Raw genomic sequence first — 7,376 nt, forward strand, 5'->3', positions numbered from 1 at the left:
CTTCATCCAGACTGCTTCCTGTGCTGCCTCCGAGGCTGCCATGTATTCTGCTTCACATGTAGATCCCGCCACGATGCTTTGCTTGCAACTGCACCAGCTTACTGCTCCTCCATTCAAAATATACACGTATCCGGTTTGTGACTTCGAGTCATCCAGATCTGTGTCGAAGCTAGCGTCGACGTAACCCTTTACGACGAGCTCTTCGTCACCTCCATAAACGAGAAGCATATCCTTAGTCCTCTTCAGGTACTTTAGGATATTCTTGACCGCTGTCCAGTATTCCATGCCGGGATTACTTTGGTACCTTCCTACCAAACTTACGACAAGGTTTACATCAGGTCTGGTACACAGCATGGCATACATAATAGACCCTATGGCCGAGGCATAGGGGATGACACTCATCTTTTCTCTATCTTCTGCCGTGGTCGGGCATTGAGCCGTGCTCAATTGCACACCTTGCAATACAGGCAAGAACCCCTTCTTGGACTGATCCATATTGAACTTCTTCAATATCTTGTCAAGGTACGTACTCTGTGAAAGACCAATGAGGCGTCTTGATCTATCTCTATAGATCTTGATGCCTAATATATATAAGCAGCTTCTCCAAGGTCCTTCATTGAAAAACACTTATTCAAATAGGCCTTTATACTTTCCAAGAATTCTATATCATTTCCCATCAATAGTATGTCATCCACATACAATAAGAGAAATGCTACAGAGCTCCCACTTACTTTCTTGTAAACACAGGCTTCTCCATAAGTCTGTGTAAACCCAAACGCTTTGATCATCTCATCAAAGCGAATGTTCCAACTCCGAGATGCTTGCACCAGCCCATAGATTGAGCGTTGGAGCTTGCATACTTTGTTAGCATTCTTAGGATCGACAAAACCTTCCGGCTGCATCATATACAATTCTTCCTTAAGGAAGCCGTTAAGGAATGCCGTTTTGACGTCCATCTGCCATATCTCATAATCATAGTATGCGGCAATTGCTAACATGATTCGGACGGACTTCAGCTTCGCTACGGGTGAGAAAGTCTCATCGTAGTCAACCCCTTTAACTTGTCGATAACCCTTAGCGACAAGTCGAGCCTTATAGATGGTCACATTACCATCCGCGTCTGTCTTCTTCTTAAAGATCCATTTATTTTCTATGGCTCGCCGATCATCGGGCAAGTCAGTCAAAGTCCATACTTCGTTTTCATACATGGATCCTATCTCGGATTTCATGGCTTCTAGCCATTTGTCGGAATCCGGGCCCGCCATCGCTTCTTCATAGTTCGAAGGTTCACCGTTGTCTAACAACATGATTTCCAGGACAGGGTTGCCGTACCACTCTGGTGCGGAACTTGTCCTTGTGGACCTACGAAGTTCAGCAGTAACTTGATCCGAAGCTTGATGATCATCATCATTCACTTCCTCCCCAGTCGGTGTAGGCACCACAGGAACATCTTCCCGCGCTGCGCTACTTTCCGGTACGGAAGGGGTGACTATCACCTCATCAAGTTCCACTTTCCTCTCACTTACTTCCTTCGAGAGAAACTCTTTCTCCAGAAAGGACCCGTTCTTGGCAACGAAGATCTTGCCTTCGGATCTGAGGTAGAAGGTATACCCAATAGTTTCCTTAGGGTATCCTATGAAGACGCATTTCTCCGACTTGGGTTCGAGCTTTTCAGGTTGAAGTTTCTTGACATAAGCATCGCATCCCCAAACTTTTAGAAACGACAGCTGAGGTTTCTTCCCAAACCATAATTCATACGGTGTCGTCTCAACGGATTTCGACGGAGCCCTATTTAAAGTGAATGCGGCAGTCTCTAAAGCATAGCCCCAAAATGAGAGCGGTAAATCAGTAAGAGACATCATAGATCGCACCATATCCAATAGAGTGCGATTACGACGTTTGGACACACCGTTTCGCTGAGGTGTTCCAGGCGGCGTGAGTTGTGAAACGATTCCACATTTCCTTAAGTGCGCACCAAATTCGTGACTTAAACATTCTCCACCACGATCTGATCGTAAGAATTTTATTTTTATGTCACGTTGATTCTCAACCTCACTCTGAAATTCCTTGAACTTTTCAAAGGTTTCAGACTTGTGTTTCATTAGGTAGACATACCCATATCTACTTAAGTCATCAGTGAGAGTGAGAACATAACGATATCCTCCGCGAGCCTCAACACTCATTGGGCCGCACACATCGGTATGTATGATTTCCAATAAGTTGGTTGCTCGCTCCATTGTTCCGGAGAACGGAGTCTTGGTCATCTTACCCATGAGGCATGGTTCGCACGTGTCAAATGATTCGTAATCAAGAGACTCCAAAAGTCCATCTGCATGGAACTTCTTCATGCGCTTGACACCAATGTGACCAAGGCGGCAGTGCCACAAGTATGTGGGACTATCGTTATCAACTTTACATCTTTTGGTATTCACACTATGAATATGTGTAACATCACGTTCGAGATTCATCAAGAATAAACCATTGACTAGCGGGGCATGACCATAAAACATATCTCTCATATAAATAGAACAACCATTATTCTCGGATTTAAATGAGTAGCCATCTCGAATTAAACGAGATCCAGATACAATGTTCATGCTTAAAGCTGGCACTAAATAACAATTATTGAGGTTTAAAACTAATCCCGTAGGTAGATGCAGAGGTAGCGTGCCGACGGCGATCACATCGAACTTGGAACCATTCCCGACGCGCATCGTCACCTCGTCCTTTGCCAGTCTCCGTTTATTCCGCAGTTCCTGTTTTGAGTTACAAATATGAGCAACCGCACCGGTATCAAATACCCAGGAGCTACTACGAGTACTGGTAAGGTACACATCAATTACATGTATATCACATATACCTTTGGTGTTGCCGGCCTTCTTGTCCGCTAAGTATTTGGGGCAGTTCCGCTTCCAGTGACCACTTCCCTTGCAGTAAAAGCACTCAGTCTCAGGCTTGGTTCCATTCTTCGACTTCTTCCCAGTAACTGGCTTACCGGGCGCGGCAACTCACTTGCCGTCCTTCTTGAAGTTCTTCTTGCCCTTGCCTTTCTTGAACTTAGTGGTTTTATTCACCATCAACACTTGATGTTCCTTTCTGATCTCCACCTCCGCTGATTTCAGCATCGAATATACCTCAGGAATGGTCTTTTCCATCCCCTGCATATTGGAAGTTCATCACAAAGCTCTTGTAGCTCGGTGGAAGCGACTGAAGGATTCTGTCAATGACCGCGTCATCCGGGAGATTAACTCCCAGCTGAGACAAGCGGTTGTGTAACCCAGACATTCTGAGTATGTGCTCACTAACAGAACTATTTTCCTCCATTTTACAGCTGAAGAACTTGTCGGAGACTTCATATCTCTCGACCTGGGCATGAGCTTGGAAAACCATTTTCAGCTCTTCGAACATCTCGTATGCTCCATGTTTCTCAAAACGCTTTTGGAGACCCGGTTCTAAGCTGTAAAGCATGCCGCACTGAACGAGGGAGTAATCATCAGCACATGATTGCCAAGCGTTCATAACGTCTTGGTTCTCTGGGATTGGTGCTTCACCTAGCGGTGCTTCTAGGACATAATCTTTCTTGGCACCTATGAGGATGATCCTCAGGTTCCGGACCCAGTCCGTATAGTTGCTGCCATCATCTTTCAGCTTGGTTTTCTCTAGGAACGCGTTGAAGTTGAGGACAACGTGGGCCATTTGATCTACAAGACATATTGTAAAGATTTTAGACTAAGTTCATGATAATTAAGTTCATCTAATCAAATTACTCAATGAACTCCCACTCAGATAGACATCCCTCTAGTCATCTAAGTGAAACATGATCCGAGTTAACTAGGTCGTGTCCGATCATCACGTGAGACGGACTAGTCAAGATCGGTGAACATCTCCATGTTGATCGTATCTTCTATACGACTCATGCTCGACCTTTCGGTCCTCCGTGTTCCGAGGCCATGTCTGTACATGCTAGGCTCGTCAAGTCAACCTAAGTGTATTGCGTGTGTTCCGAGGCCATGTCTGTACATGCTAGGCTCGTCAGCACCCGTTGTATGCGAACGTTAGAATCTATCACACCCGATCATCACGTGGTGCTTCGAAACAACGATCCTTCGCAACGGTGCACAGTTAGGGGGAACATGTAACGCCCACGATGCGGCTATATCTCCCACGTGTCGAGGCACGACTTAGAGGCATAACCGCATAGTGGTTTTGTCGCAAGAAGGGTCATCTTCACACAATCCCATGTAATGAACAAGAATGGGATAAAGAGTTGGCTTACAATCGCCACTTCACACAAAACATAAATATCATTCATACATCATCCAAAATACAATCATATAGACCGACTACGGTCAAAATCCAGATGAAAATAAGACAACCCCAAATGCTAGATCCCCGATCGTCCCAACTGGGCTCCACTACTGATCATCAGGAAAAGACACATAGTAACGACCACGTTCCTCGTCGAACTCCCACTTGAGATCGACTCCATCGTCTGCACTGGCATCGTCGACACCTGCAACTGTTTTGGAAGTATCTGTGAGTCACGGGGACTCAGCAATCTCACACCCGCAAGATCAAGACTATTTAAGCTTGTAGGACAAAGAGGTGCAAAGAGGTGGAGCTGCAGCGGCAAAAGCATATATGGTGGCTAACTTGCGCAAATGAGAGCGAGAAGAGAAGCAACGGAACGGACGTCATCTAGCAATGATCAAGAAGTGATCCTGAACACCTACTTACGTCATCCATAACACAGACCGTGTTCACTTCCCGGACTCCGCCGAGAAGAGACCATCACGGTTACTCACGCAGTTGATGTGTTTTAATTGGGTCAAGTGACAAGTTATCTACAACCGGACATTAACAAATTCCCATCTGCCTCATAACCGCGGGCACGGCTTTCGAAAGATAATACCCTGCAGGGGTGTCCCAACTTAGCCCATCATAAGCTCTCACGGTCAACGAAGGATAAACCTTCTCCCGGAAAGACCCGATCAGTCTCGGAATCCCGGTTTACAAGACATCTCGACAATGGTAAAACAAGACCAGCAAAGCCACCCGAATGTGCCGACAAATCCCGATAGGAGCTGCACATATCTCGTTCTCAGGGCACACCGGATGAGACATCCTACGAGTAAAACCAGACCTCGAGTTTCCAAGAGGGGGCCCCGCAGTCTGCTCAGTTCGGACTAACACTCGAAGGAGCACTGGCCCGGGGGGGTTAAAATAAGATGACCCTCGGGCTCGCGAAAACCCGGGGGAAAAGGTTTAGGTAGCAAATGGTAAAACCAAGGTTGGGCCTTGCTGGAGGAGTTTTATTCAAGGCGAACTGTCAAGGGGGTCCCATAAATCACCCGACCGCGTAAGGAACGCAAACTCAAGGAACATAAACCCGGTATGACAGTAACTAGGGCGGCAAGAGTGGAACAAAACACCAGGCATAAGGCCGAGCCTTCCACCCTTTACCAAAATATATAAATGCCTTAATTAAATAAGAGATATTGTGATATCCCAACATATCCATGTTCCGCCATGGAACAAACTTCAACTTCACCTGCAACTAGCTAAAAATAGGAGACATGATATAGCAAGTGATAGGTAGTGAGCATGGCAATAGAGCGCACAACTAGCATAGCAAAGATAGAAGTGATTTCGAGGGGTGGTCATCTTGCCTGCAAGGCTCTTAGAGTTGTCGAAAGCTTGATCCTCGTAAGCGTACTCGACAGGTTCCTCGTTCATGAACTTGTCTCCCGGCTCTACACAAGACAAGAACACAAGCAAACGGAACCACAATCAATCACGAGGAATGCGCGAGCAACATGATGCAAGACATGTATGATATGCAAGATGTGATATGCGATGCATATGCGTGCTCCGGAAGGAAAATTATGAACATGGTAGTAACTTGGCAAACCAAGCATGCCACTGGAAAGATGAGATGATTTCGGTCGAAATCGATATAAAGATCACCGGAATCGGATGCACGGTTTGCAAATGGCAAGCAAAACAAGAATGACACTAATCTGCGATAAACAGCAAGATAGCACTTAAAATGCAACAAAAAAAAAGCTACAGCACCCCAACATAGCAACAAAGCACATGGCAGTAATCCACAGGAGATGCTTGACAAAATATGAACACTGAACTACTGCTAGTTCACAACATATCAAGCTCAAACAAGCATGGAAAAAGTGCAAAAGATTACAGGTTCACAGACTTAGTGAAAAACTGGACATGGCAGAAATTAGCATCAGGTAGCAATGTTCAGAGCACGAAATCAACATGCTACAGGAACTTAACATAGCAAAACAAGGCGTGGTAGTGTTCTACTAAATGCACTTGACAAAAGTCACTTAATGACCATAAGCCAAAAAGAACCAGAAGATATGATGGCAAGCATGTAAACATAGCAAGTTTCGTTATCAGGTTTCAGACTTAGCGGAAAAACAGAGCATGGCAGAAATATAAATATGTAGGCCTCTTTGTGAGCTTGATGCACTCATTACAGAGCAATTCATGACAAACCAAGCATACCTACAGCAAGATGGAATGTTTATAAAGCTATTCATGGCAAGAACAATTGCATAGCATGTATGGATCAACTACAATAATCTTGGCAAAAATGCATATCATGTTAAGAATCTGCCAGAAATATTTTATAGCAAACGTAGAGCAAGATTGAGTCATGCTATGGCACTCTATAATTGCAAAAAATTGCAGGACTGGATCAATTACAACTATAGCTACAAAACATCCTTACTGAACATCTCCAAAATATGCATGTATCTCTCTCTAGCATCAAGTTTACATGGCAACAAAATTACAGCAGACAAGGACTTGGAGAAATCACTAAGTCCCTGAAATCAGAAATATTACAGGGCCTACTTTGCATGCTTGTGCTAGTCCCCACAGATATCACAAAAATACATGGACTATACTACTGAAAAGATGGCATGGCATACTTCAAAACACATGTAGAGCTCATGCCCAAAAGATGCACAGAATAAAAGATACAAAAATGACAAATCTCCAAGTTCTGATAAGAACCAGAGATTAACAGCAACTAGCCCTCTTCCAGCGAAGATTTGGGCATCAAGATGACCTCTAATGAACATCGTGCCATTGAACAAAATGAAGAGCATGACGAGGCGAACAATTTGACATATTACACGTGCGAATCGGAGCTACATGCACAAAGTTATAGCATCGGGAACAGGAGCACATGCGGATAAAATTCTGGGACTTAGGAAAAAAACGGACGCGAGGGGGGAGGTCAACGGGGCTGTACCAGATCGGATCGAGGCCTCGCTACAGGAGCTCGCCGGCTCGGGGCTGGACGGCGCTCGGGCTGCCGGAGGAGGGGCGGCCGGAGCGGCGCC

This window comes from Triticum aestivum, chromosome 3D (genome assembly GCF_018294505.1).
Source record: "Triticum aestivum cultivar Chinese Spring chromosome 3D, IWGSC CS RefSeq v2.1, whole genome shotgun sequence".
In the NCBI taxonomy this organism is placed as follows: domain Eukaryota; kingdom Viridiplantae; phylum Streptophyta; class Magnoliopsida; order Poales; family Poaceae; genus Triticum; species Triticum aestivum.